This window comes from Fukomys damarensis, unplaced genomic scaffold, assembly GCF_012274545.1.
Source record: "Fukomys damarensis isolate Sample0158 unplaced genomic scaffold, DMR_v1.0_HiC HiC_scaffold_2, whole genome shotgun sequence".
NCBI classification, from domain to species: domain Eukaryota; kingdom Metazoa; phylum Chordata; class Mammalia; order Rodentia; family Bathyergidae; genus Fukomys; species Fukomys damarensis.
This window is the reverse complement of record NW_022900914.1, coordinates 6739553-6749469: the sequence shown is the minus strand read 5'-3', so window position 1 is coordinate 6749469 and position 9917 is coordinate 6739553. Positions and strand designations below refer to the sequence as shown.

General features: G+C 52.2%; 1 protein-coding gene across 4 annotated transcripts in view; it reads left to right on the top strand.

Annotated features, from left to right (window-relative positions):
- The window catches only part of Dnmt3a (DNA methyltransferase 3 alpha), a 99038-nt gene that overhangs the window by 70841 nt on the left and 18280 nt on the right, over window positions 1-9917 (top strand). The window lies entirely within an intron of this gene.

The following is a 9917-nucleotide window of genomic DNA, read 5'->3' as shown; positions in this document are numbered from 1 at the left end:
AAAAAAAAAAAAAAAAAAAAAAAGAAAGAAAGAAAGAAAATAAAGAAGAAAAAGAAAGAACATTAGAGTAGGGTGTAGGGTGTGTTGGGCACTTAGGACCAGCCACAAGAGGTGGCCTTGGTTCCTCATGAGAAAGATACAGTTATAAAGTACACACACTGTCTGACACACACAGATCTTCCTGGGGATCTCCTCACTTTCAATTCTCCCATCTCCGTCTGGCTCTGGCCACCATCCTCCAAGATCTAACCCTTATTGGTAGTTTCCTTTTCATAAATCACACAAATTACTCATCTGTTATTCCAAAGCATTGTGGAACTCTTACCGAGCAGGTATTATGTACTTAATCTTTAAGAGACTGCCCTATGTGCTGGGTATCTGCTATGTTCTGAAACTGTGTAGACACTAATTAAATGAACATAAAGGCTGGGACCCACTGTCCCCTGAAGGGTGGGCAGGTAAATAAACGAATCATGTTGTGACCTGATATAACTAGAGAGGGAGTAGAGGCTGGCAGGGCAGCACGTGCCCATAATCCCAGTTGCTCAGCAGGCGGGAGGATCAGAAGTTAAAGGCCAGCCTGCAGAATTTAATGAGACGCTGTCTCAAAAATAAAATTTAAAGGCGATGGAGGGTAGCTCAGAAGTAGAGTGCTTGCCCAGCCTGTGTGAGGCCCTAGGTTCAACCCTAGAACCGCCCCCCAAAAAAGTGAGCCTACACATAATAGTATAAAAACCTGTAATGCTGGCACTTTGGGAGGCTGAGGCAGGAGAATCATGAGTTCCAGCCCAACCTGGGCGGTTTAGAGACTTAGTAGGATCCTAAAATTAACAAATGAAAAAGAGTTTAAGAGGCGGTGGGGCCCCCTCCCAGTTGGCGCCCTCAGGGAAGGCTGTGCCACAGCAGACACCGGGTGGCCATGAATGAAACTGAAAGGAAGAGTTTGCCTGCCTTGAAGTGGCAGAAGGGTGTGGAGAAATCCTAGGGTGGTGGTGGTGGTAGTAGTAGTAGTAGTCGTCGTCGTCGCAGAATTCCCCAGGGATTCGGAAACCTTGCATCTCGAGATTTCTCGTGGATTGGGTCAGCACTGGAAGATTCCAGTGGCACTTTCTGTGGGGCTCACAATGGAGATAAATGGCCAGTGTCCTCTTGCAGACGGGCCCACCGGTCTGGGACCTAGGGAAAGTCCAGGCCAGGACTGGACTGCTGGACTCTGTGACTCTAAAAGGAGCCCATGCCTTGTTATTAACCAGATGCACCACGAAGGATGACTCTCTGGACACAGGCCCAGTCCCAGGGCACACTGCCCAGCACGTGGGGCACCTGGCACCCAGACAGAGCACAGGCACAGAGGAGGGTGTGGGCTTCCTGCAGGCCCAGGGAAGCGGTGAGGAGGAGATGCCCCAGAGAGGAACAGTGGGCATGAGGCAGGAGGCAGTTCAGGAAGAGCACAGTGCGGGCAGAGAGGTGGCCTGAAGCTTCTGGCCCAGCTGGGGAGCAGCAGGAGACTTGGTGATTGGGTGCAGCTCCTGTGAGGTGGGCAGATCACTGAGGGCCTTCCTGCCACGGTGAGGGTTCAGGCTTCCATCTGCAGGGGAGCAGGCGCTACCCTGACAGCGTTATAGGCTCACGGAGGGCAGCGTAGGAGCAGGGCCAGTGAGGAAGGCAGCATGTTTAGCCTTGACTGGGGGTCAGGTATGGGAGACAACTTGAAGGAACTGTTACAGCTTGTCCCAGTTGGAGGGAAGGGAGAAACTTGCCTGGATTCTGGGGCCTGAGGCAGGGACTTCTGGAGGAACAGTAGGTTTAAGAGGAGAGCTGTTCTTTCTTTTTTGGAGATCGGGTCCCACTATGTAGTTCAGGCTTGTGCTGAACTCATCAAGTAGCTCAGGCTGGCCTCAAATTAGTGATCCTCCTGCTTCAGCCTCCCAGATGTTGGGGTTACAGGTATGCACCACCAGGCATGGCTCATTTTAAGTGTGATGGTTTTTTTTTTTTTTTGGTACCGGGAATCGAACTCTGGCCCTTGTGCTTGCAAGGCAGGCGCCGGAACCTCTGAGCTAAATCCCCAGCCCCTGATTTTAAGTGTGTTTTATTGAGCAGATGCTTTTTATTTTATTTTATTTTATTTATTTAATTTTGGTTTTTTGAGACAGAGTCTCACTATGTAGTTGAGCATGACCTAGAACTCACTATGTAGCCCAGGCTGGTCTTGAACTCACAGCGATGCTCCTGCCTCAGCCTACCGAGTGCTGGGATTACAGGCATGTGCCAACACGCCCGGCTGAGCAGAAGCCGTTTAGTAAAGTCCTACTTAGCCAGTTTTTCTTTCGGTAGGGGACAGTGCATGTGCACCTGTAAATATTCCTTGCTGCCCAGGGTCATGAAGATTTTCTCTTAGGTAGAGGGGACTCTGAGTTGGCGGGGGGGGGGGTTGTTTGTTTGTTTTTTGGTATGAGGGATCGGACTCAGGACCTTGTGCTTGCCAGGCAGGCTCAGTGCCACTGAGCTACATCTCAAGCCCATTAGATCTTGGCCAGGCTGCTCTTGAGAAGCCAGCCTGGACCCTGGACAGTGGGCATCTGTGGGGAGAGGATCTGACTTGGACTCAAACCCCTTTCAGGTGGAGGGCTGAACAGGGAGGGTAGGGCCCAAAGAGCACAGGAAGCAGGACCAGAACAGAGGGACATGAACACGGGCTTCTGGGAGTAGGCAGCCACTGGGTCAGCATCTGGATGACTTCCTGGACCAGCTAGAGGACCTCTGAGCCCCTTCTCACCCCCTGTGGTTCCCTAACTTCCCCCTCAGCCTCCCTCCCAGGTCTCACTCTTCCAGCACCACTCTCTTCTCACTCACGGGTCTTCAACAATAACACTTCCCCACGCCGCTAGGCGCCTCCCCTCAGCTATCAGTCAGCAGTGGGCAGCAAAGATACTCTTTTTAGCTGTAGTCCCAGCACTCTGGAGGCTGACGCAGAAGGATCGCTGTGAGTTCAAGGCCAGCCTGAACTACAGTGAGACCTTGTTTCAAAAAAAACAAAAGAATCAGAAAATGAAAATTTAAGGTTCCGTGTTCCCTGAGGGGTGGGTTTGCCTGTCGCCCCTCAAAAGTACTTGTGCAGTGACCCAAAGGGTCCTGAAGCAGGATCTGGGGCAGCCTCCCTGCCTCAGGGTTTTCTGAAGCTTAGGAACCACGAGCTTCATGTACTGAGAAGTGGCCCAGTAGAATCCCCCAAATGTCACGTCACCTGGGTCCAGGAGTGTTGCTTTGTGTAAATGTCACCGTCTGTCAGATGGATCACCCTGGACATGTAGACCAGTGTCACCCACAAGGGTCCTTGCCAAGGGTCCTGGTGATTCCAAGGTGCACCTGGCCTGGCCACTCTGGGGATGCGCTGAGGGAGAAGGCCAGGCTCTGAGGTGGGCAGGTGCTGAGAACAGTTTCCAAGCCTGGGGGCGGGAGACCGGAAAGGACTCAGTGCAGGAATTTAAATTTTTCCTTTTCGGATGGAGATGGAAGGCGCTCCTGGTGTTTTCAGCAATAGCCACACTGGTTCGCTGGGCTCCTCCCGGCCTTCTCTCTCGGCCCTGAAACTTGAGAGGGTCTGCATGCCTGAATCTGAATGGTGGTCGCTCACCCTCCCTCTCCCTGCTCCCGGCCTGGAGGGTGGGGGAAGGGTGGCTGTTCGGGTGCCTGGTTCCTCCCGGCCTACACCTTCCCCTGGTGTCGACTTGACGCTGCCTTCCAGGGACTGCTTTCCAAAACATTGACAACATCCATGTGTCCTAAAGCAAATTGTCGTAAGATTCCTCCTACCTCTTAAGTGTTAGCCTCTTCTGACTTCCTTTGATCTTATCTGTAGTATTTAGCACATATTTGTAGTCCATTAGGCTGATGAGGCAACTGAGCTGCAGAGAGCCAGGTCTTACCATCGCTGTGACACCCTGCAGGTCAGGACCCATGATCTGCTGGTGAGGGCTGAGTCCTAGGGTCAGAGGGGCCGCCCTGTGGTGTCATCTCTACCCCCTGCAGGTGTAGCCCAGGCAGTTAGGGGTCCGTGGAAGAAAGGGAGCAGTCCCAGAGCTCAGGAAAGGGAAGGCAGCAGGGCAGAATGGGAGGGGATAGCTGGAGCATGCCGTGGACCAAGGCTGCCAAGTGTACATGCTGTGCTGTTAGCAAAGCAGGGCTGAGCGGGAGTGACGGGCCCATGAGGAGGAGACTGCGAGTCGGTGAGGCAGGAGAGACCGGCTTCCTAGCAGGTCCTTCTCCTAGCAGATGTGCCCATGGCCTCCCAGTGCCTCTCCCTTCTTCTCGTCCTCTGTGGGGAGCTAATGCGGTGACAAATGACCCCCACACCTGGCCTTGCTGCCGGGAGGCCGAGCCCACTCCGGGTACACCCTTGTTCACCTCCCCTTGAATCTTCCCATCTTACTGATCTGGGCGGCCTCTGATTTCCCTCAGCACATGTAGGAAGCATCGCTACCACATAATTTACCATCTAATTGCATGCTGTCTTGAATGAGGGCTGTGGTTTATGTGTGGTGGGTCTTGGATACACAGTTACAGTTCGGCTATGAGTAACAGAAGCACAGAGGACCATCTCTTCTACCTTCTCCTGGTCTTCAGAGTCCTCTCCCAGCTGACCCAGCCATGGCCGCTACTTAGGACTTCCATCCTGGGGGCCTGGTGGTGGGTATGTTTCGGGCAGGCTTACAGGTTGGCAGGAAACTCAGTTGGTAAGTGGGGGCGGAGCACCTCCACACCAGGGCATTCACCCAAACGCTGCACCTTGCCCAGCCTCAGGGTGGCGGCAGCCATGTTGTAGGGCCCAGGTTCGGGCTGGTGACACAGAGCCTGACTAGGCCAGTCACTGCCGTTGCCATGGTGACCCTTTTGCTCTGCTTCAGGCAGAGGATGGATTCCTCTTCCAGCCCGAATCATCTGCCTGGGCTGCCTCGTATATGCTAGGAACCAGACTCCCCAGGACCCTGCCTTCCACTTTCTGCCATAGGGAACAGCTCGTCCGGCACTTCAGTTCTAAATCATGACCCAGGATCAGACAACAGCATGTACTGGCTTGAAAGGGGAGCAGGAGGGACAGGCCCAGGAGGTGGTGCGGCTGGCCTAGGACATGTGTACTGGTGCGAGGAAATGCACCTCCGGATGTCCTCCTCCTTACCCCTCCTCTCCAGACCACTTCCTCTGCAGCTAGTGGCTCTAAGGTTGCAGGACAGCTCGGTCCTCTAGGCCTCACTTTCCTCATTTGTAACAAGCCAGGGCTTTCAGTTGTGCCCACACCTGGCTGGCATCAGAATTATCTAGAGAATCCTAGACCCCAACCCAGAGTCTGCTGATCCATGTAGGTAGTTTTAAAATCCTCTTTGGGTGGTCTTGATGCATTCAAATCTTGGAAAGTTCGGAGTTCTCCTTACATGATGACTTGTAAGGGCCCCGTGGAAAGAAAACAATCTACCTGGTGCTGAGGACTGACTGGCCTTTCTGGAGCCTGGCAGGTTAGCCTGGTCAGGAAGCGGGTGTTTCCTGGTCACACTGGCTAAGCCAAGCCCTGTTCCACCCCCCTTCCCCAGGAGAAGCCAGGAGAGAATGACAGGAAAGGGGGATGTTGCCATAACAACCAGCTCCAGGCAGAGGCTCCCTTCCAGGGGCTGGTACTTTACCCCAGTCATGGTGGTTTCCATGGAGATGAGGCTGAGGGACAGGGGAACATCTGCCCCACTTGGAACATCAGTGAGGGGCTGCCAGAAGGTAGCACACATCTCCGTGGGAGTCTTGGACCCCTGTCTCCTTAAGAGTCCCCAGCTTGGCCTCTGCTCTCTGGTATTCGTCTGACACCTTCTCCCGCTCAGTTGCTCTCTCTGCGGCTGTCTCCCTAGCAACAAGTCCTGCTAACTCCATGCTGTTGGCTCCAAGGCTATATTTAGCTTTGCTGCCAGCAGCCCAGTCCTGGTCATTTGCTTGCAACCTTCATTTGGATGGCAGAGGAACAGAAAGATGAAGATCCCTGGCTGCTCTGAGGAGACATGGACCCAGATCTCTTGACAGCCATAGGAATGTCTGCTATAGAAAGTATCTGTCCCCCGGCCTAGAGCTTGGGTGGTGGATTTGGGAAGAGGCTTCTGAGACCATTCAGTTCAGCACATGCTGTTTTCATCCTCTGTTATGTGCGAAGTGCTTGGTCCACGTGGCTTTCATACATGAAGCTAAGTAAAGCCAGTCCTGGCCTTCCAGGAATTTCTAATCTCATGGAGATGAATACACAATCCCTGTCCCACTGTTAAAGAAGACTGGCAGATCTAGGAGGGAGGGGACTGAGGTTGCAAGGAGAGTCAGGGTGAGGGACCAGAGCAGCCCTGTCCAAAGGACCTCCTGTAATGATTGGACTAGTCTATAATCTGTGGTGTGCAGCCCCAGCCACATGTGGCTTTCAGACACTTAGAATATGGCTAATACAACTGAACTGGACTCTGATTTTTATTTTAATTTAGTTTATTTTTTGAGACAGTCTTGCTGTTAGTTCAGGCTAGACTTAAACTCACAGTGTAACCCAGGCTGGCCTTGAACTCACAGCGATCCTCCTGCCTCAGCCTCCCAAGTGCTGGGATTACAGGCATGTGCCACCGTGCCTGGCAAATTTTATATAGCCACATGCAGCCTAGCAGCTACCTCACTGGACAGAGCAGACTAGAGAAACTCTCTACTTGGAGGTAACTGGTGAACTGATGTCGAAGGACAGGTAGGATGGGGCTGGTGGAAGTTGAGGGAAAGGGCATTCCAGAAAGATGGAACGGCACGAGGGACAGCAGGTGGATTGCTGAGCACAGGCTGTGCCATGTGTCATGGAGGCCTCCAGGATTGTGGGAGCCCTGGATGAAACACAGATACTTGGTTGGCATCTAGGCTTTTGAGCTGTAGGCGGAAGGATGGGCTCAGAATAGACACCTGACTGACCTGTGGCTTTCAGGCGGGATTGATCTCCCCAGTGTGCGAGGCCAGTGGTGTGTGCAGAGGCCATGCTTTGCAGATGGCTCGTCAGGGCTGTGGCTCCTCTGCCTTTGAGTAAGGGGGCTCGGGTGGTAATGGGTTGCAGCTAGCGTACTCTGCTCTCATCCTGCCAGGACAGCATTTCCTGGGAAAACATGCTACAGGATGCTAAACTTTTAGTAAAAACCAGTCAGGCAGGCGTGACTGTTGCCCCCCAGACCTTCGGGTGTTACCACTCTTTCGTGGGGTACACGGCCTAGAGTCTTCCTCAGTTCCACAGGACTGGGAGCCAAGTCTGCACACTTGTGATCATGCTCGCAGTTAAAAAGGGAGAGACACACCAGAAGGGTGAAGCGACCACCTTCCAACAGGACATGTGCTTTTTACAAGGGTGGATCACAACACTTGCTTTGTGGTTTTCTGGCAGCTCACTGGTTGGAGAGTAACCGCAAAATGTAATCAGAATTAGACGTGCTTGAGGAATATGGGATGGGGCAGTCGGGACCTCACAGACGTTTTGATTAGCATTGATGGCCTGTTGAGTTACTGCCGTCTGCCTGCCACACAGGAAATGCACGCTGCCTGGGAGGTTACCCGCTCTTTTGGGCCATGCTGGATCCTTCCTCTCCGGCACCTCTTTTAGACTCTTCACATCTCCATCTTCTTTTCATCCAGGAATTTCTCCTTTCATTGTCCTTTGATAGCAACTCCAAGGACAGAGCTTGTTTTACATAGGGTTACTGTTTTAAAGTTGACTATCTTTATCTCAATCAGAAAGCCTATCCCAGGAACTACCCAGGGAAGGTTACATAGCAGGGTCACACACATCTGTAACCTGAGAGTTGTTAAAAGAGTCTACCGTTTTATTTCTCCTACTTTTACTAAAGTCATTTATTGATCCTAGATCTTGGAACCTCTTCTGCTTTGGGGTCTGTGTCCACTGACCATAAAAAGATACACCACTGCTTACATTCCTCACAATCTAGGAAAGGATAGTATAACCCATCTGCCTGGCAAGGGAAAGAGGCAAGATGCCCTAGGTTGCTTAGATGACACCTTTGAGTCTGGACTTTCTTTTGCTTAGTCAGGAATTTGTACAGAAAAGGTAACAATAGTACTTCTTTTTTCAGTACGGGGAGTTGAGCTATAGCTCTAACCTACCATATACCCTTAAATATTTTCAGCTTTTTTTTTTTTTTTTTTTTTTTTAATTTTTTTTTTTTTTTTTTTTTTTAAGATCGGGTCCGTGTAGTTCAGGCTGACCTCAAACTCACAGTAATCCTTCTGCCTCAGCCCCCTGAGTGCTGGGATTACAGGTGTGCGCCACCAAAACCTGGCTTGAGAAACTTCCTCTTGAGAGGAGGCCTGGGATCAAGTGCAAGTTGGTCTGCTGACAGGGCCTGGATGCTGGGGAGATGGCAGTGAGGCCAGCAGCTAAGCAAGTCATTTTACATTTCTTACAGGTCTGGGGCAGCCAACATGTAAATTCAAGGCTTTTATTCCTCCTTTTTTGGTACTTGAGATGTAATCCAGGACTTTACCGATGCTAAACATGTACTCTACCATGAATCTACACACCAGCCCCAAGTTCAGAGCTTCTCCACCCAGCTCAGGGGTCTTCTGAAAAGTTGTCCCAACCTTGGCTGAGTTGCAGGATGAGTTGGGGCAGAAGCCAGCCTGTGTTTTTTCCAGAATGGCTCCTTCTCCTTGCGAATGCATCCAGGGTTGGCAGGGAAGCTTATGCTGCCGGCCAATCCTCTCTGGAGAAAGCTATGGGATTGGGATTCCTCCCCTCTCTGGGGCCTGCCTGCTCCGATGTCCCAGCTACCTGTGCAGTTGGTTCTCCCATTGTCCCCAGGGCGCTGGTCTAAAAGGGCTGCAGGGAGCCGATGTCATCGCTGTTTTTCAGATGAGAACAGACTTCTTGGGGTTAAGTGGCTGGTATCAAGGTCATGGTGGTGACCAGGACAAGTGGGCCAGCTGAACAGCTTCTCCTGCTGGGAGCATTCACCTTCAGTTGCCACTGTCCTTTCTAATTCATCTTGCAAACTGGAGCAGGCCATTCTCTCTCAAATACCATTCATCTTGTCGGAAGAGTCCCGCCCTGATTCTTCACTGTAGAGAATATATCCCCTGGCCCTGGGACCCCCTTCCCACCATCCAGCCTTTTCTGTGCCCTTCAGTTTCAGTCAAACTGTGCAAAGGTGGAGGTGAGGGATTTCCTCTCCCTCTCCTGGTATCTTACTTATCTCACCTAACTGCACTCCTTCCAAATCTCATTCATCTTCTGACCTCTTCAACCTCATTTATCACTCACACCACCACCATCTGCTCATCTGCTCAGTATTTGTGCTACAGTGGTGGCTTCTCAGGTTTTTGTGTGTGTATGTGTGTGGGTCGGTACTGGGGATTGAACCCAGGGCCTTTGCCTTGAGCTGCATCCCAGTCCTTATCTTTTCGCTTGTTTTATCATTTTATTTTTTGGGGGGCAGTGTCTCCCCAAGTGGCGGAGTTGCCCAGGCCAGCCTGGAACTTGTGATCCTCCTGCCTCAGCCTCCAAGAGTGCTGGGATTACAGGTACTCAGTGATCGTTTCATATCTCCCCAAGTCCGGTGGAATCTGTCTACTCCCTGGTGGCTGGGCCCAGAATGTGTTCGGTGTCTGGTGCCCCTACCCACCTAAGGGAGGGCGGTGGAAGGGCACTGTCCGCTCGGGGATGGAGCTTGAAAGGCTGAGGCTGCTTCTGGAGGCCCTTACCTGGAGGCCCCGGGAGAGGTAAAGTCTTGAGCCGCCCGGGCCTCGCTGGGCACGAAGGCACTGCTGTCCCGTGAAGAAGCGTCGTCGTCCCCAGCCTTGCGCACTGGAACGTGAGATCCGTACTCCGCAGGCGGCAGCGCGGTCGGCCACGGCCAGGC